Raw genomic sequence first — 20,952 nt, 5'->3', positions numbered from 1 at the left:
GGACTAATGGCCACGCTGGGGGAAGAGTCAAACGGGCTGTCACATCAGCACGGACAAACGAGCCTAATAGCAGGCCCTGTCAGAGAGAAAAGGGATTGGGGTGGGGGGTTTATATGGGGGGTGATGGCATTATGCCCTAACCTTTTCCATAAATCTGTTAACACATGTAGCGTGGTGATTTTCTGACTCATGCCTGGGTGTGTGTTAATGTGAGCAGGTTAGCGAGGAGGTGGGGATCAGTGCGGATTCAAATCCTTTGAATCAAAAGCAAGACGATGAGGAGCTGAGGAAAAATTAAGACAGGATACTTTTAAATTGTTTGCACTTCTCTTCTTCTAGTTTGTACCAGGATTAGCTTAAGATCAGTTAATACAGGCACGGTATTTTGTTAATGATACAACACTAACCATGCTACTTATAGTTAGAAGGTAGAAGGTAATCATCAACAATAGAATCGTCACTTAAATCAGAAAGTAGCTTTTTAATAACCTTCATGCTTTTCAAAACAAATCCATTTGGTTTTTTTTATACATTTTTACTTCTCACATGAAATGCCCTGACGGCTTTATTCCGACATACAAACCTTAAAAAAATCAAGACAGTGAAAACCCAGCTTGAAGGTGATGTAATAATTTAACTATCCAGCACATAAACAGTTTACCTCAGATTTGTTGAAAAATAACTGAAAAAAAGCTAATATACAACTAAAACCATCCTATAAGCACACCTACTGTAGCATCGACTGCTAAATCAAATCTTCAATTTCTAAAATCCTTTTTCGCATAAAGTTTACCTTAGTTATGCCGATAAATACCTAAGCAAAAACCTTTGAGTAAAATCGCAATTTTTAGACATCGACTACTAATACATACAGACTACAACATCGACTACTAATAAAAAAAATACATGTTTAGATGTGATTGTGTCATTGTAGTGGCTTAAACTAGCAAAAATGGAAACTTCTGAAGTAATATATATACACGAGTTCATTGTGGAATCTTCTGGAAAACACAGTAAATGTGGCCATATTAAATGAACTCTTGCACATTTTCGAATTGTTGTGCTGTCATAGTAAAATGAATATAGTGTATTTGTTAACTTTTTACCTCTGTTGGAATGTTTAATACTAGAAATAGCTAGAAAGTTTGCTAGTTTATAAGAAGTAGCTTAGCAAGGTACACAGTATCACAGTATAACTTTCATGAGTCACTAAAGAGGAATCATTCTGGAGTCAATCATGGTTATAGTGATGTCACAAATTTGTTTGTCTTCTTTAAGAACATTTTTCCACATGGTTCCACGTGGATATGTTTGTTGTTTGGTCCTACATAGAACATTTTAATTATTCCTTAATGAGTTAAATGTCCAAAAAGACTTCTGGAGGGCACAAATGTTTTGTACATTATTCATAATCATATCTACTATAAAAAGTCAGTTTCACCTCTGTAATTTGTAAAACAAACATAATAAACAGAGCTACTGCAATATTTTCAACACATAGCCCTCGAGCTGCTATCCAAATACCTTCTCTCCTGATCAAGCCATCGTTATTTCTTAACTTATACGTTACATATTGCAGAGCGAGCTGGCTTTTTAGCACCGGAGTTGCAAATGGGAATAGACATCAGATCAGATCCTGACAATGTTCCACATGGCCCTAACCAAAGGTCCTGCTCTTCTCTCAAGCATTCTGTCTTCCTGCGGAAAGAAGGCGTCGAGGGGGATGGAGGAAGGAGGGAGCGTGAGAGAGGGAGTCTATTCCCTGCAATGCTGGTCAAAAAAACGCCTCTCAAGCCGAGTCAGCGTGGCAAAGCAGGTGCGCCTCGGAGAAACACACTCATCCTCAGTTGCACATATGTAAAAAAAAAGGAAAAAAAGACACACAGTCTCACTCCCCAAGGTGCTAAGTGTGGGGGAAAAAAGACACAGAAACAATAGCACTAAACATAGCGCTAGCGTTCCACCCCCTTGCTCCCGTGAAGATGTACTTAACTCTCTCTGCTGTTGCATGCTGGCAGCCAGCACAGTGACATTTATATTCTGCCCGCAACATCCTGCCTGCTAATAGCTGGGTTATTAACATAACAAACTTAAACGTTGGATATAAATAATACCGTTTCAGGATGCACGCCGCTCAGCTGACAGTATTTAGGCAGCGGCTCAACATCTGTTTATGAACACTTTGGCTAATGATATCATTCCATATCATTAAGGGAGGCACAGAGCGCCGAGCGCACAGGTGCAGCTGCTACCGCCTGCATGCTGCAAAAAGAAAAAAAAACGACCGAGCGAGAGAAAGAGACACAACGAAAATGAGTGGAGAGAGAGAATGAGAGACGCCCCCTCCCTTTCCGCCTCGCTACCACCCTCCCTCTGCACTCATCCTCTCCTCCCTCGTTCCGTGAGCTTCCAAACCCGTCATTAGGACAATTTTCCCCAGCTCGCAGAGAGGCAGGCCTGTGATTTGAATCTGTGTATCACCTGTAATTGTAGTTTTTAGGAGCCGGCTGATTCCATACATTTATCGGGCCAAACTGCGAGCGCCGGCCCACGGCCTCCAAAACGCATTTGTGTCGCCAGCTGCAGCCTGTGTTTTTTTATAGCAGATTTTTCTTTTTTTTTATATATATATATATATATTTTTTTTTTTTTTCTTTCTGTCTTACAAGCAGGACGTTATAGTGAGACAGCATGCTTTGGGATGGGAGGAGGAGAGGGGATAGGGTGGATGGGTGGATGTGTTACAATTGAGGCGACGCGTGTCATGCCTTTGTTTTCTCTTTGTGCACGCTTTGTTTAGGGTGTCATAATTATGGAAATTATTGATTATTTCTTCCCAGAACAATACCGAGGTCTTGCTAGCATCTAGTGACCAGGCGGCGGAGATCTCACATTGCCCTTGTTTTCCCTGGAGGAATTAACACTCGCAGATTTGCATAACTCTTTTTTTTATCTACTACAACAACAAGGGCAACAACGATGTTTCATTAATTCTATTGCAATCAAAACAGTGACTCAAACTACCAGACTAGCAGTTGCTAACGTGGTTCGAGCCGTCATAATGATCACACGTTTTGGTACCATGTTAAGAAACATGCTGGAGGGAAGAACTAAAAGAAGTCATGCTCATTTCAATGTATTACGATTTATTGTACTTTTTGTCCCTTTATATTACCTAATTTAATGTTTTCTGTGAAACAAGCAGCACTTACTTTAAAATACCTATTAAACATAAATGTTTCCCATGAGGGGCTCTGACACCTTCCAAAGAATGCCACATGTACATTTCCTCACAATAAACACGAGTAGTATCTTACATTATTTTACGTACAATATCATTTAACAACTGATCCCTCTCATTCAAAACATAATTTAGGATTAGCATTTACCCCTTGACTGCTACAAAACCCTGACACTGGAGACTCCTTCTAAACAAACTAACAAATAATGAAATACAATACAATACAATACAATACAATACAATACAATACAATCTCCACAAAAAAACATGATTGCATCAGTGACTAAAATGTTTTATTTGTCCAAATAAAGTACAGAACAAAATATTCTACTTTTTATCTATTCAAAGCTACATTTAATAATGTGCAACATCTGCAAATCAGGCATCTTTAATGTTACAAGATCTATAAACAACAGATCCCTTCCATGCTGGAAAACTTAGACCAGAAAGAGTTTTACCTCTGACTGGTACAAAGCTCTGACACTGGAAACTTCTTCCCAAAAAAAAAGAATCCTCACAGAAAGCATCATTTTCATAATGAAAGGTTTTGCTTTCTCAAACCAACCTACTGTAAGTACCAAATATTCCAAGATAATTTTGCACTTTTTACTATTTAAAAAAGTCTATTTATGTGTAAGATCTCTGAAACCGACATCACTTCTGTTACAAGATCTATAAACGACTGATAAAACAAGACTTGATGTGACACAATCTGATGTGTCCTGTTTGAGTTTACGTCTCAGGAGGAAACTCGTGATAGTTACTTTTCCTCTTTAAAAAAAATTGAAAAAATAAATACTTGATTTAGTGTGGTTCTGTGTTTTTTAAAAGTCTTCTACATATCATTGCTTTTTTCGGATATATTGGGATGGACAGCATTGACTGCAGATAGAAAATAGCACTGGTGCAGTGCTATACAGTGGCTGCTAAAAGTTTTTTATATGTTTTGAGACACATACATGTCTCTTTTCTGTATTTACAACATATACAACAGATGAGCCAAATTGGACATTGGCTCTAACAAAAGAAATTGTGTAAGATGGAGAACAGGAGAGAAGATGTTAGCAGACTGCTTTACCCCCAAAGCCAAACAGGGAAGGTAAGACACTTATTCCGGGTAAAAGCAACCAACATGGCTACCATTTCATACTTCAACACCATGCAATTCCATCTGTACTGCAACTAATTGGTACCAACTTCATCATACAACAAAACAATGACCCAAAACTCCAACATTCAAGCTCTGTATATGCAATTTAGAGAGCAAACTGGGCAGGCTGTTCCATGATAGATCCAGCTCACTGTCACCGCACCTAAATCCTATTGAACTGCTGAATCCTATTGAAACAACTTTGGCAAGTTTTACAAGAGGCATAGCAAAGCATTTTAGATCAATGTTTGTAGAAACAAACTCTCCAGATGCCAAAAGTGTGTAAGGCTGTTATCCATGCCAAGGGACGTTTTTTGATGAAAATAAAGTAGATCATCGGTAGGTTTATATATTTGTTTGGTCAAAGTAAATCTTCAGATCGTTAATTAACCTAGTTGAATATGTACATAAGAAACATGCATGTGTCTCTGACAAATGATAAAAATGTTCGCAAATTTTTGCCACCAAGTGTTTTTTTTTAATCTATAAATTTGTACAGGGTAAACTCCCAAGAGTGTGGAAGGGTGACCGTTGCATTCCTCCAAACAGTTTTTTGCGGGCTTAAATATTTTTTTTTCCATTCTATTTTCCTATAAACTTGGTCATGGACTAATTTGCAACAAGATTTCGATTTCAAATTATTCATATCATCTGATGCATTTAAGGTTTTCATGAAGAATTTGGTGGCATGCCATTTTAGTAAGAGACCTCTGTGTTAAACATTGGATTTTGATTTCAATGTGTGTATTTTAATGTTGAGTTGTGTGTGTTGGCTGCTACCTTGGCCAGTTCCCTATTGTAAAAGGGTTATTGATTTCAATGGGACTTCCTACTAAAATAAATAAAAATAAAAAATTATGATTGAGATTGGAATTTAAAGAATTGAGTTAATTTTTTTTCCCTTTTTGTTTCTTTTCTGTAAGCCAGAAGAAAAAAAAAGGAAACAGAAAAAAAAGAGCCTAGTTTCAGATCTAATCTCCTCAGAGTTTGCTCACGTCTTCGAGACAATGAGTGAAATTTCCTGTGCACAACCTTCACGATTTGACCTGCAGCTGTCCACGAGCTGGGTAAACACCCTGATGATGTCTTATTTTCCACTCCAGGACTTGTGTAATGGACAGAGGGTTGATATATATATATATATATATATATATATATATATATATATATATATATATATATATATATATATATATATATATATACACACACACACACATACACACACACACACACACGAGATGTAGCCAAGCTAACCCGTGCTTGTTCTGCACTGCCTTTAGGCATTAAAAGCCAATAATAATGCCATCAGCTCGCCTGACACTGAAATCCAACATACAGCCTGGAAGCAGAGGAAATCAGAAGCAAGTAAAAATACAGGATTTAAAAGATGCAACTGGGAAAGATTCCATTTACTTCTATGAAATATGTGGCATATTTCAAGGTGCCATCCCTACATTGTTGTATAACATTGTTATATTGAGCACATTTCTATTAGATGTATATGGAGGTTGCATTTTTAACAGTGAACTGGGAAAAATTTTAAGTATAACAAGTAAACTTGGGAAAACATCAGCATGAATTATATTGCCAAAAGTTTGAGGACACCTGGTCATAAGAATGGTATGTGCGTTTTGAGCATCACATTTAGATCAAATTTGCTCTTATAATTCCCTCCACTCTTCTGGGAAGATGTTGCACTAGATTTCGAAGTGTGCTTGTGGACATTTGTGTTCATCAGCCACAAGGGTGTTAGTAAAATCTGGTACTGATGTACAGGAGGTGAGGTGAGGAGGCCTGGGGTGCAGTCCGTGTTCCAGTTCATCCCAAAGGTGTTCGGTAGGCATGAGATCAGAGATCAATATCAGACCACTCAAGATCTTCCTCTGCAAACCATATCTTAATAAAGCTCATTTTATGCACAGGGGTATTGCCATGCTGGAACTTGTTTGGGTTGCCAAGTTCAAGTGAAAGTAAAAATTGATTATACTGCATCCGAAGACCTTCTATACAGTTGTGTACTTTGTGGTAACAGTTTGTAGAAGAACCACATGTGGCAGGAAAGGTCAGGTTTCCCAATACTTTTGTCTATATTATATGCAAAAACTATATGGACTGTTACCACAATCTTGAAGGCACACAATTATATATGATGTCAATGAATGGGCCAGAATGAATTTTCCCTTCACTTTAACTAGGAGACCCAAACCTGAAGATATGGTGTACATGAGTTGGAGTGGAATATCTAGAGCTTTGACCTCAACACTACAAAACTCATTTGGGATGAAGTGGAATGCTGACTGCACCCCAGGCCTCCTCACCTCAGGTACTGGCTGAATGAAGATAAACATCCACAAGTGCACTATAAAATCAAGTAGAACATCTTCCCAGAAAAATTGTGGACCGGTCCAAAAATTTTGGTTATTATAACAGTAAATTGGGACTTAATGTGGAATCTTAAGGTCATGTGTTCACACACTTTTGTCCATATAATATACTATTATTATTATTATTATTATTATTATTATTATTATTATTATTATTATTATTATTATATTTAGTAAGGTTTTATTTTTAACAATATAATTTCTTGTTCTTTAAAAAAAAAAAAAAACGGATTTCTTTCTAAGTATATAATGCGATGCTCTTTGAAATAACGTGACATTCGTAACGATAATGCTGAGTTTATAGACTTTGTTCCCACTGCACACATTTCCAACTGGCTGAACCCCTAACACGACCGGAAGCCTGTCTAATTTTCACTCGGCAAATCCCGACACTGCGAATAAAGCATCTGGGAAGATCTGTCAGCACCCCCGCTGCCACCTGAGGAAAGAACAAAAAAAGAAAATGGAGAAGATGAAAAAGAAGAATAATAAGAAGCCATCCGAGGCCTCGTCGACACATCAGGCTTAACAAGTGGTTTTTATCAAACAGCGCCGGTGCCTTTGTTATTCCTCTTTCACAAGTAAATTACACTTTTAAGATTTATTAAGACACGAAACAATTTTCAAATACTGGGTCCAAACCCTCGGTGGAAAAGCACTCATTACTTCCTAGCCCGAGGCGCTCTTCAGTTCTCGAGCTTACCCCATCACTCTCTCCCTCTCCCTTTCTTACAGGGCTAGCCTTGTCTAGTAATGTCATAGCTATTTGTTGAAAGCCAAAACTACGAATCCACTCCCAGCAGGTGTTTCCCAAACTCTGTTTAATAATTTAAAAACACAAAGCCGCATTAGCATGTGTAAAAAAAGAAAAACCCGCGAAGCCTTTCCACACCGACGCTGCTTTTTTCTATATATAATAACAGACACGATTTTCACCCTATTTTGTTTTATTCATTGCTGTTTTACTGCACGCATGACTAAATGAAAGCATCACTTGTTCCCTTTAGTCAGATAAGCGAGTGTGTCAATGTGTCAAAACCTACCCTCCAAATACATTTTTTTTTTTTTTTTTTTTGCCCTGCAGTATCTGTAAGGTCATGTATATTTCTGGTGCAATCCCTTTTTTTCTCAAGCCTCCAGGAGCTTTAGAAGTCCACATCTTTTTTAACGTGCCTCTACCAGCTTGCGAACATGTGCCGGTGAGTGATTAATAAATGATATTAGTTTTCCCATAACGCACACACACAAAAAAAACATTTAAAAGACTCCATCACTGCAGATGTAAAGGAAATGATTCAAACCTGCCACAGCTGTTTGGTTGGATCTCGTTTCAGTGCTGCGTTTTTATTCTCGAATTGTTGTCTTTGACAGTTTTATACTGCCTGAACGAATTTCTTTTTGAATTCAGCCAACAGAATACAACAGAATCCGTTCTTCCGTCTGTCTGTCTATCCTTCCGTCTGTATGTCTGTAGATAATCATTTCCCTCTGAGGTAAATAAAGTTATCTATCTATCTATCTATCTATCTATCTATCTATCTATCTATCTATCTATCTATCTATCTATCTATCTATCTATCTATCTATCTATCTATCTATCTAAAAATAATCATTTCCCTCTGAGGTAAATAAAGTTATCTATCTATCTATCTATCTATCTATCTATCTATCTATCTATCTATCTATCTATCTATCTATCTATCTATCTATCTATCTATCTAAAAATAATCATTTCCCGCTGAGGTAAATAAAGTTATCTATCTATCTATCTATCTATCTATCTATCTATCTATCTATCTATCTATCTATCTATCTATCTATCTATCTATCTATCTATCTATCTATCTAAAAATAATCATTTCCCTCTGAGGTAAATAAAGTTATCTATCTATCTATCTATCTATCTATCTATCTATCTATCTATCTATCTATCTATCTATCTATCTATCTATCTATCTATCTATCTAAAAATAATCATTTCCCGCTGAGGTAAATAAAGTTATCTATCTATCTATCTATCTATCTATCTATCTATCTATCTATCTATCTATCTATCTATCTATCTATCTATCTATCTATCTATCTATCTATCTATCTATCTAAAAATAATCATTTCCCTCTGAGATGAATAAAGTTGTAAAGTTGGTGAGGTTTTTTTTCATAAAACTCTTTGGAAGTCTTCAGGATGGATATTTCTCTGAAACATGGCAAAAATATCTTTGAGAAAGATGGAAAAAAAAAAGCGGAGTGACAGACGTTTTAGAGGAAAGAAATAAAAATGATTGATCATTAATAAATGAGAGTGTGGTTCTTTAATAAATAAAGGAATGACCCACTATTGGGACATGCTGCTCGCTATGTCCTTGATTATTTTCCTAAAAAGCCGTAATCCTAAAGTGTTTAATTCCTTACTTTCTTTCCCTTGATTAAATATATGCAATTCTTTTCCCCATTAAGCAATGGTATACCATGCTACTTTATCTATTCGTTAGATTTTTTCATTTTCTGTACAATGATTCGTTGTTAAAGACCATTGACAGCTTCATATATTGCCCGTGTGGGCCCTTTTTAAGCCCAGGAGCGTATATACTTATTTTGCATTAGCATTTTTTTCATACACGTGCCATTTTATTTTGGCAATCATTCAAATGCAGTGTTTGTTTAGTCTGAAATCCACTTTTGAATCTGATTTAAGATGCAGATACAACAGAGTAAAAAATACAACGAGGGGCTATAGGGTAGGGAATAGATTGATAAGCATATCTAGTTCACTACATACTGTAGGATAAGTAATGACAAGTTGATGACAAGGGATGAGCAGAAGCCTATTTGTAATTTGTTCCTCTACAACCTGGTTTTTAATAAAGAGAGAGAGAGAGAGAGAGAGAGAGAGAGAGAGAGAGAGAGAGAGAGAAAGAGAGAGAGAGAGAAACATCTCAGGAATCAGATTTACAACAGCGAGGTGAAGGTCAGATTCACATGAGCAGGAAAACATCTGCAATCTGTAAGTCAAACCTATTCACGAATCCACAATACCATACAGAGTTTTTTTTTTTTTTTTCAACCTGTCAGAAATTGTGTGTGTGTGTTAGTAGAAGCCTGTTCAGTGGACTGTGGTGGGTTTAAAAACCTTTAACTCCGAGGTGTCGGTCTCCCATCCGCTCTCTCACCCCCGTCTCTTCTCTAATGGCCTCGAGTGTGAGACGAGCTCAGGGAATGACAGCAGGACTACAGAGGGTGAAAAAAAATCACGTCTGGCACGAAGCAAGAGAAGCTTTTGTTTAAATTTAAGATATATGTGAATTCTTAAATCTGATTGGTCAGAAAGTGTTTTTTTTTTTTCTTTGATAACAGAAGTTTAGATAATAGTTTGGGTTGAAATGTGAAAATGTTTTTTTAAATATCTTGTCATTTCTATAGTATAGTATAGTATAGTATAGTATAGTATAGTATAGTATAGTATAGTATAGTACAGTGGTGTAGTGTAGTGTGATAAATTATTCTATTGTATAGTGTAGGGTATTGCGAAGGGTGATTTAGTGTAATATATTGTGTTACAATGTAATGCAATATGGGATAATGTAGTGTGGTACAGTGTAATATGGTATTGTGTTGTATAGTTTGGTACTATATTCTGGTGTAGTTCAATGTGTTACAGTGTAGTGTAGTATAAAATTGTGTACATTTTGTGTAGTATAATGCAGTATATTGTACAGTGTAGTCTGGTACAGGGTTGTGTGGTATTGTGTAGTGCAGTTTGGTACCACACTTGGTGAAATAATGAAGTGTGGTGTACTGTACTGTGTAGTGTAGTAAAGTATGGAGTCTTGTTGTATAGTTTAGTGTGGTTTAGTATAATACAGTTCTGTGCATGTAGTGTGGTATTGTGTACTGCGGTATTGTGTAGTGAAGTTTGGTACAATATTGTGGTGAAGTACAGTGTGGTACAATGTAGTGTTGTGTAATAATGTCCTGTACTAATCTTTATGTCTTAGCAACTACAAAAAACTTTTATTTATTACTTTAGTATTATTATTATTATTATTATTATTATTATTATTAGCTACAGGTTGTATTCAAGAATTCAAGAATTCTTGTCTTTGTAGAATTATTGTTATTATTTGTATTATTATTATTATTATTATTATTATTATTATTATTATTATTATTATTACCGTTGCTGTACAATAGACTAGTCTTTTTCAGAGTTTCTGGTGTGCTAATTAGCACTACCGTCGCTCTTCTGACAGGTGCAGCCCGTCTGCCGGGCTCCAACTCTCCCAAACACACACACATACACACACACACACACACACACACACACACACACACACACACAAGCTAAACGTGTTGATTTCGTCCCCCATCTGTTATTATATAATCACTGCCAATGTCTGTGTGATGAAGATGGAGAAGAAGAAGAAAGAGAGAGAAAGAGACAAAAGAAGAGAGAAGGAAGGGAAACTCAACAGAAGTGAGTATTAGGGCACGTCAACGTGGCTGGAGGCGGCTGAGAGTAATTGAGGCCTTGGTTGAAGTCGTTAGCCGTAATTCTTGGCTCTGATATGTTTTCAGCCCGAGCCGCATGCCCTTGAAAGTAAATTCCATGTGGAGTCTCATTCTTTACAATGATAGCACTAATACGATTATGAAGTTTGATCTGTGATAGCATGTACATATTTGCTCCTGCTATAATTCTTCTTTGTTAGTGTATTTATTTACAGTCCAGCCATGGGAACGTGAACTTTTGGTTGGCTTGGGGGAACTGTGACCTGACAGGAATGTAAAATATTTTTAATCCTTCTTCTCAACATATTTAAAGGTCAAAGGGTCACCTGTTTTTATCCTGAATGGAAGGAAAGTTGGCTGGTGAGATAAAATAACGTCGCATCATCGAGGCCGCTAGGTTTGATGCCACTATGTAAAAGGGAATGTTTATTTTTCCAGCGTAGACAGGAGACAAGGCCTGCCTGAGGTCACGTGAATTCCTTCCGAAAAGGAGGTTTACGGGATTGTGAAGAAAGTGCCAGAATACACACGGCTCAGGCCGCGCCACCGGGCGCTTTTCAACGCCGCAAGGAGCTAAACGGTCGATAGCGAAGCCGAGAGGCTCGGGAACGCTCACCCTAATTGTTTGTTCAATTATTTTTCTTGGACGCTGCACCTGCACTCCACCAAGTGAGCTCTGGAGACGCGCAGCACAATTAGAGCCTGCCGAGCAGCGAGGATTGTGGGTAAACGCAGGCCAAGCAGCCCGCAGGGCGAATCGGATAAATACCTTTTAGTGCTTTAGGTAGCGTTGCGAGTGAGAGAGATCCAGGGCTCTCGGGGAGTAATTTCGGCCTTATTTGTCTGCATGTTTGACCTCCTCTTGACAAGGTTCCAGAGCGTTTTGTCAGCAGCACTATTCTATCCTTCCCCCTGATTTAATCAAAGGCCATTATGAAGGCGAGGAGAACCGGGGAGGATGTTACCTCCACTGAACTGTCTGACTCCCCCGCTCCCGCTCCACATCTGAGGTGGGTGAGATTTCATGGGTAAGTGCCTTAGACGGCTCCAAACTAGAAGCTTAAGCGCAAGTACACACTTCACCTTATGCGCACACACATACACACATGTGGGGTCACAGAAGGCCAGATATTCAAGGTCTTTATGCTTCCTGCATTTTGCATTAATCTTACATCTGCAGTAGAATGACTCCTTGTGGGAAAATACTTCTCTTTCTCTCTCTCTCTCTCTCTCTCTCTCTCTCTCTCTCTCTTTCTCTCTTTCTGTAATAAATAAATAAACAAGTAAATAAATAACCTTCTCACCATTTTGAAATGATGTTTCTGTTTAATTTTTTTTAACTACTGTCCACACAATTCTGCTGCTTCCACATCAAGATACAGATGGGAAAGAACCTCTTCTGATTAGCAACATTAGCTAAACATTGCACATTACAAAATTAGCCAGCTGTTCGTTTGACTTGCTGTATTTTACCTCTTCAGCAGCTCTTTAAATAAATAGCCATGTTTCTTAAAAATCTATACAGTATGTGTAAAAATCAATTTATAAATAAACAAACGGTCCTACCACTTACACGTAGCACTGTGAATAATTCCGCAAGCTAAGCAGTTTGGCTAATTGTTTTGCGTGATCTGTAAGAACTTAATTAGAAGCTAGCCATGTTTATTAGCTTGTTATTGTTTTTGGTTGTGTAATTAAAAATCTAAAACAAAGTAAGCTAACAGTTGGCTAACCACAAATTTGCTAGCATGATACTAACAATTAGGAAATCAGTTGTATACAAAAATGTATTCAAATTCGTCTTTGCTAAGAAGTCAATTGTTAGTTTGTACACCAAGTAAAAAGCACTTTTTTTTTTATACTTTATTAAACAGGAAAAAACATGGTCGCAGTACATTTACATTTGCGGCATTTAGCAGACATCCTTGTCCAGAGTGCTTTTAGTCTCTAGCAATGAATACGTCTACACTAGATTAAAACTTAAAATAAGTACATTATGCTAAGCTAGTTAAGTGCCTTCACCAAAAGTCAGATAGCCGATGATACAGGTCCCAGCCACAGGAAATGTACCACAGCTTAATGTGCCTGAAGAAACGGGGAACATAAAACACAAGGATATATTGGCTTTCCTCAGCTATGGCTTGTTAGCATTTCTTTCTAAACATATTTTTGTTCCATCAACTTCTTTGAACTCATCGTCTTCCAAAACAAAAGATTTTGGTATTTAAGTATCTACCACACACAAACGCCCCAAAAAAAGTTCCATCAGTCTGCCATTTTTAATTCAGTCTGCCATTAACACACATTAAGTTGGATTTTATGTAACATAAACCATAACTCCAAACTGTTACCATAAAGTTAAAGGCACACAATTCTATAGAATGTCACTGGATGTGGTAGCATGACATTTTTTATTCACTTGAACTAGGAGACCCAACCTTGTTCCAGCATGACAATGCTCCTGTGCACAAAGCTAGCTCTAAGAAGATATGATTTTCATGGGTTGGAGCAGAAGATCTCATGCTATAGAGTTCAGACCTCAACCCTACTGGGATGAATTGTAATGCTGACTGCACCCCAGGCCTCCTCAACTCACCCTACGTTAGCAACTGACTTGCACTGACTAACACCCGTTTAGCTGAATAAGCAAAGATCTCTACAAGCACACAATACAGCTAGTGGAACCTTTTCAGAAGATTGGAGATTATTTAAAGTGACTAAATGTGAAGTGGGATGTTCACAAATCAGATATAAATCTTATGGCCACAAACTTTACAAATATTATAGTGTACTATTCTATTAATAAACGAATTTTCTAGGATTATCACATAGTCAAATACACTATATAGACAAAAGTTTGTGGACACCTGATCATAAAAACTGTATAACGGTTCTCTGTATAACTTTTCCAATATCCAATTCCATATTTAGTCCATTTGCTGCTATAATGACATCTACTTTTCTGTGATGTTCCACTAGACACCACTAGTGATATGCTGATGTAGGTGATGCACAAGACACGGGGTGCAATAAGGGTTCCAATTCATCCCAAAGGCGTTCAATAGGGTTGAGGTCAAATCTCTATAACAGACCGCTCAAGTCCCAACTCCATATATCCACATCCAATGACTTCCTGTACGACTCTGTGCCTCCAACTTTGTGGTAACAGATCCGGGGGGGAAAAGTCAGGTGTCCCAATACTTTTGTCCATATAGTGTATATTTGTGAAATGCAATTTGTGTGGATCGGGAGTCATCCTTGACTCACAACTCACAACACTTAATATGTCTCTACCTCACACAAAGTGTCAGACACATGAAAAAAGTACACATGCATGTTTTCACATGAATATTACTGTATATATTGTGAACATATACCTGAACATTTTCCTCAGGTTTTCCTCAGGTTGTGGCTTGTTAGAATCTGAGGTAACATGCACTACAATGACCAGCCTCAGTGCCTCATCTGCACTGTTACAAAATTCAGTCAATAACAGACGTTATCTAAACGTATAATATTTATACTTTGCAACAAAAATTGTGCATCACACATTTTCAGCTATGAGATTTGGTGTTTGGCTTTCATAAACTTTCTTTCGGCTTCTCCCGTTAGGGGTCACAGCGGACCATCCGCATGTTTGATTTGGCACATGTTTTTACGCTGGATGCCCTTCCTAACGCAACCCTCCTCATTTATCCGAGCTTGGGACCAGCACTAAGGCTTGTGAAACCCTAATGGCTGGGGTCGGTTCCTTGACCGGGGATCGAACCCGGGCCGCAGTGGTGAGAGCGCCGCATCCTAACCACTAGACCACCAGGGAACTGTGTTCGGCTTTCATGTCGCGCATAAAAGCTATACTTTACATGATTTCGGTTAACATTTGCATTTCTAGTCAGCATGCGAGCATGACTAGCATCCTATTTGTATACTAGCATGCTAAACATTTCATGACTACACTTATTAGCTATTTTTGTAACTTTTTGCTGCAGTTTTCCTGCTAAGTTAATATTTTCGCACTCTAATATCCTTCTCTTTCTTTTCTCTCTTTCTTTTTCCCACTCCGCTTCCCCGGCTCTTTCTGCTGCAAAACTGCGAGCGCAGCAGCATAGGAGCTGCGGATGTGGAAACGACAGGGTCACGCTGACTGAAGGCATCAGTCACGGCATTGTTTCATTTTATTTCCCGTCCCTCCACTTTGCTCCGTCGTTCTGCGGCGAGGCGGATCGCTGGTCTAAAGCGGGAGGATTAAGCGAGAGGGCAGCATTAGGGAAGAACTGTGTAGGATTGGGGCGGCTGCACTGATCACTGACTTTTAAAGCCTGAGGGAGGGATATGTGCCATAGCGTTTCATGTGAAGGATAGATATGCACAGTTGAAGAAGTGGGGTGGTTGGTTTTTTGTTGCTATTTCTGCATCTTAATTGTAACTTTGATAGCCATATAATAAAATGCATTTGAGTGCCTTCAATACTGATTCATAAAAGTGAGAAAAATTAACGTTACAGTTTATAACTAGCAATCTGGTCACATCAAGCATCAGATTTGTGATTAAACTGCATGTATTTTTTCAAATGATTATCTCTGTCCATGAATGACAACTGAAGTGGCTGGAACTTAGCACCATCATGTCGTGTCTCGTGCCTCCTTAAATCTTTCTGATATGTATGTATACTTAGGTTTGATCAAAATATACTTGATTTTTATTTGTTTGTTTTTTTTACAAATCTTACTAGAACCGAAAAAATATTAAAACTGTATTGTATTTTAAACTCATATAGTAAATATTTTTAAAAATTAATACATACATAAATGCTACCATAAACATCAGACGTTACATGATCATGAACATATATTTATCATAAAAGTTACATTTCATTTGGTCATTGATGGTCATTGTCCCAAATCAGCTTTACAAAATTAATAGATTGTGAATACATATTTCCTTTTGTCATAAATTAGTCTGTATAGGTTTACCTATAGCTGTCTGTTAAGTGTAGCTATAAGTTTATCCTAAATTAGCAAACCAGTGATCATGGCAAGGAAAAATTCCCATAGATGATACGGAGAAGAAACCTTGAGAGGAATCAGATTTAAAAGCGAACCCATCCTCATCTGGGTAACACAATGAGGTTATGAACTGTTTACTGATAGACATTTTAATACAAAACTGTTCATGGCAATTGTAGCCTTAAGTCATTGTTTCAGACTGTTTATATTAATTACAGACCAAATCCAACCTCATGGTTTTGAGCGCAAACAATGTTTATTACAGTGAAAGTTCCCAGAATGTTGACTATTGGAATTTCTGTTGTTTTTTTATGCTTACAAAAAGACAAAAAAATTGTATTAATGAAATTTTTCAATATTTTATAACAAAACTCTCAGTTTATAAATGACCCCTGTGATCAGTGGAAACATGTTTCTTTCTAAATATAATTATAGAGAAATTCACCAAAAAGCTGATGGATTTTATTTGATTGTTTTTTAATACTGAAAAAAAGTGTATAAAAACAGACAAAAAAACAAATACTTTCTACCAACATCAACAGTTTATATATTTTTCGTTCCACTTGTAATTAGAATAAAACTTTCCCCAAATTGTTGTAATTTTGTTGGATTTTAAACTGAGAAAACGATACTCATATGTAACAAATGATGATGATACCAGGCAATAACAATATAAAGTACAATACAAAGGAGTAGGCTCCTTTGATTCATAGATTCATATCTTTGTAATGTACAATCTATGTAATAAATAATAATTGTGTATTTCGTTTGCATAGTAACACTATGGTAAAGTTTATAGCGCTATATATGGTGCCTGAAGATGCTAATATCGACTATACTATAGTTCTGTGGTGAACTTTTCCCCCTCTTTAACTCTCCTATTAGCAATGTTAACGCCTGTGAATACTCCATTTCCTGTTAGGGCATTGTTTGACTGCACAAGGATACTTTACTGTACATAATGTCATTCATAACATTGCTATTTGGTAGGATCACACATACCTCATACATTACACCAGACGCCTAAAAAGGGAGAGGACAACAGGTGGTCATGCGCTGACTGAAAAAAAATGCGATTTGTAGCACCTGCTTGTGAAACTGTACCCAGGTATTTAGAGAAATCACATTTCTGGGCCTCATACACCATATTAGCTGCATTAGTGTCAGGGTTCACACGGTGCTCAGATTTCAGGAGTACAGTAAACCATTCATCCCGTGAGAACCCTGGCTCTCACCAGCAGACCACACAAGCATGCTGGGAAAAAAAATGATATTTATTATCATATATGTTACATGTACATACTTATTCAATTGTTACAGTGAAATTTAGATTAAAAAGGTATGTATGATCTGGTTCCCAAATTCCCCTTGTTACGTTCTAAAACCACCCGCGAGTTCCGACGCACCACCGCAGCCCCTATGGTACTGTAGTGAATTCACCTAGACGTCATGTCACTTTAATACAATAATGTGTTTTAAACATTTTTATGAAATTTGTTAGTGAAAACAGTTTAAAATGTTATTCCCAACGTTCCTGAACATTTGGTCCGCTGCAGATTCCCGCGAATTTTACGATAATCCGCAACTTGTGTTTGTTACAGTAGAATCCAAATAAGTAACCGCTATTTTTCCGTTTGAATATAGAAAAATGGGGGAGTGGTGGCTCCAGCGGTTAAGGCGCTGGGTTACTGATCGGAAGGTCAGGGGTTCAAGCCCCGGTATCGCCAAGCTGCCACTCTCGGGCCCTTGAGCAAGGCTCTTAATCCTCTATGCTCCAGGGGACCCTTACGAGAAAAATAAATCAAGGACCGTGACGTCGGAGCGACGTGGGGCTGCCTTCCCGTGGGCTCACCACCTGCAGGAGGGACCGTAAGGGACCGGTGCTGAGAGGATTGGGCAGCAGTCGAAGGCGGGGGCCTTGACAGCCCGATCCCTGGACACGGAGAAGTGTCTGGGGAATCTGCTTAGACTGCTGCCCCCGCGACCCGAATTACGGATAAGCGGGAGAAGATGAATGAATGAATGAATATAGAAAAATTTCATGAGAAAATATATCAGGAAAATAATTTGCCAATAAGAAAGTATTTTGACAGATACATGAAGGTTTGCAATTTTAAATAGAATAGGACAGATTACTACGTGATCTCTGTATAGTCACCTGATTGTCAAAGGACATTTTTTTTATTTCTATATTTGCAATTTGGCTCTAATTTTTGGTCCTCTAACACTGTTAAATAGTATTTATTTTTATTGACAAACATGAGACAAAATTATGTTTATTTTTTACATAACTCCTTTTTATAGAATCAACAGAATGATATTATAGAGGAATTGCCCAAAAAGTTATTGGATGCTTTGTTAATAATGAAAGAAATAAATTATGTGCGAAAAAAAGCAAACAAACATAAATAACTATTTTAACGACTAATCAAATTTTTTAGATCTTTTGGTCATTTCAGTTTTTTGTTTTTTTTTATAATTTGTTTGTTCCAAGTAAAATGTTCCAAAAATTTATGGATTTACATTGGATTTTATACAGACAAAATGTTACATATGCTTTTTTTTTTTTTTTTTTTACATTAAAAAATAGTTACAATTATGTTAACTTCCTCCCATCTTTGTGGCGTTTTATTATTGTGATTAAATTGCTGTACCTGATGAATTCAGGAGACTGGCATTAATAATCAAGTACACGAGATTTTTGTGAGCAAAATCAGAGACAAACACACACACACACACACACACACCTTCATTCACACACTATGGACAAATTGGAACTGCCAATCAGCGTACACAATTTCTATGCACTCAGGGTGGACATGGGATTCCCAAACCCTGAAGATGTGAAGCAAACATGATAACCAATACAGTGCTGCAGACGTTTGGAGTTCCTCAGGCAATTGTTACATCAGTGATGTGTCACATTGCAGTGATGTGTTATTACATTACATTTACTGAATTTGGCAGGCACCCTTATCTAGAGCAACTTACAATTGTCTCATTGATACAACTGAGAAGTTGAGGGTTAAGAGCCTTGCTCAGGGGCCCAGCAGTGGCAGCTTGGTGTTGCTGGGAGTTACATTGATGACCTTCTGATCCAAAACTAAATCCCTTATCCACTACTTACTTCCACTCCTTATGTTTTTAGCTACATACTATTTGAAAACTTTTGCAAAACTCAGTAAAGTTTTTATTTTTTTTTTTATTTTATTTTTTTTATAAATGTTAAAAACATCCCCCGGGCAACTATAAATAAAAGCAACGAGCATGGACACAAAAAAAGTACACTTTGACCACCCCCATAAAAGTATACATATATTTGCCATAAAACCAACTTGCCCACTCGCCTTAAAACATGCACTGAAGTTCTTTAAAACTCAAAAATCATTTAAACGAGTTCGAAACTCCAGAAATCTCAACATCAAACCAAAAAAAAAAAAAACTTGGCACAAATGACTTGTGATGGTTTCTGTAGAGAATTCGCCATGCGACTCTGCTAAAGGCTGTGTTTTTCAGGGTCAGTGAACTTGTGTAAAAGGTCCCAGGTTGTTTATTAGCAATGCTGGGTGTCAAAGAGAGAACAACTGGAAGGGCGAATCCCTTCTTCTCTCTGTTCTCTTGTGCATCGCTCTCCTGAATGAGCTCCTTGTATTTCTGTCCGTTCTCGGCTGAGAAGCCACAAGCAGCCAGTGAGGTCTCAATGTTTCTCTCTCTCTCGCTTTCATTTTGTGTATGTGAGGTTGTGAATGTGTGTGTGTGTGTGTGAGCCCAGGGGAAGTAGCATCCAATTGTGTTTGTCAAGACTTCCATTCTTCATGTCATGGAGGACCTAATTCGCTCTCTCTCTCTCTCTTTCACTCTCTCATTCTTTCGCAATGCTCGGGCTGTTTTCTTCTAAACCAAGACTGTCAGTTGGAAAACACACAGAAAATCTCCCCTGCAAACACTTCTCCCCGCTCGCTCGGCTGAATCCTCCTGGGCCTGTGGTTTTTCACAGCTCCGTCTTTATCCGCCGCCGAAGCACTGACAGACTGCCCAAGCAGAGCGGCGGCCATGACAGGCTTACGGCCGACGAGAAGCCTCTGGTGTGGCGAGGACCTGGCTTTAGAGAGTACGAGCATGCACGATCGCTAACCATCAAAGAGCGAATCGCCTCGTTATTACTAACAACCCTGTATAAAGTAGACCGGAGAGAGGTGTCAGATCACGGCTCCTCGCCCCCTCTCTCTGTTGCTTTATGCTGCTCGAGCTGCAAAGCTAATGAGAGATAGCTACTTCTGACAAAATGCTATGAAGGGTATGACACGGGGTCCCATGATGACGACAAATGCATGAGTTACGCACGTGTATGAGAGACAGAGCGAGCGAAACTGGGCCAAAGATCTCTCATTAGGAGTTAGTGTTAGTTTAAACTCTTCTTTCAACGGGTTTTGTTCATGCACACAATGTCAGCAAACACGGAGTAATGCATTATTAGGAAATGATTTACATTTAAACTTCAGCACGTTTTCAAGTTTATTAACAATTCCAGCCATTTATATGCAAGTGGCTGTCAAGAAAAATCATTCATTCGACTTCCAAAAGTTCGACTGCAGCACAGTCCAAAGTTATACAAGAAACCTAAATGTTCTAATCATTGCTCATCGAACACTTTCGAAA

The 20,952-nt window shown here is 37.9% G+C and overlaps 3 long non-coding RNA genes across 4 annotated transcripts in view; 2 read left to right on the top strand and 1 right to left on the bottom strand.

The window, feature by feature from the left end:
* LOC310716464 overlaps positions 1-20,952 on the top strand; it is a 325,142-nt gene that overhangs the window by 233,652 nt on the left and 70,538 nt on the right. The window lies entirely within an intron of this gene.
* The window catches only part of LOC310716496, a 34,167-nt gene continuing 18,986 nt past the window's right edge, over positions 5,772-20,952 (bottom strand). Inside the window, exons 2-4 of one of the 2 annotated variants that reach the window (XR_014530580.1) lie at positions 12,057-12,521; positions 9,909-10,006; positions 5,772-7,217 (exon numbers count right to left, since the gene is read on the bottom strand). This is a non-coding gene — a long non-coding RNA (uncharacterized lncRNA). The remainder of the gene's footprint in view (positions 7,218-9,908; positions 10,007-12,056; positions 12,522-20,952) is intronic. The other variant, XR_014530579.1, reaches the window with a different exon arrangement.
* LOC310716507 lies at positions 9,667-16,824 on the top strand. The gene is made up of 4 exons (XR_014530581.1): positions 9,667-9,782; positions 11,186-14,857; positions 15,105-16,494; positions 16,538-16,824. It is a non-coding gene; the product is annotated as an uncharacterized lncRNA (long non-coding RNA).

This window comes from Silurus aristotelis (assembly GCF_946808225.1).
Source record: "Silurus aristotelis genome assembly, chromosome: 2".
Taxonomy (NCBI): domain Eukaryota; kingdom Metazoa; phylum Chordata; class Actinopteri; order Siluriformes; family Siluridae; genus Silurus; species Silurus aristotelis.
Note: the sequence above shows the minus strand (reverse complement) of the source record. Positions and strands in the feature narration are given on the sequence as shown.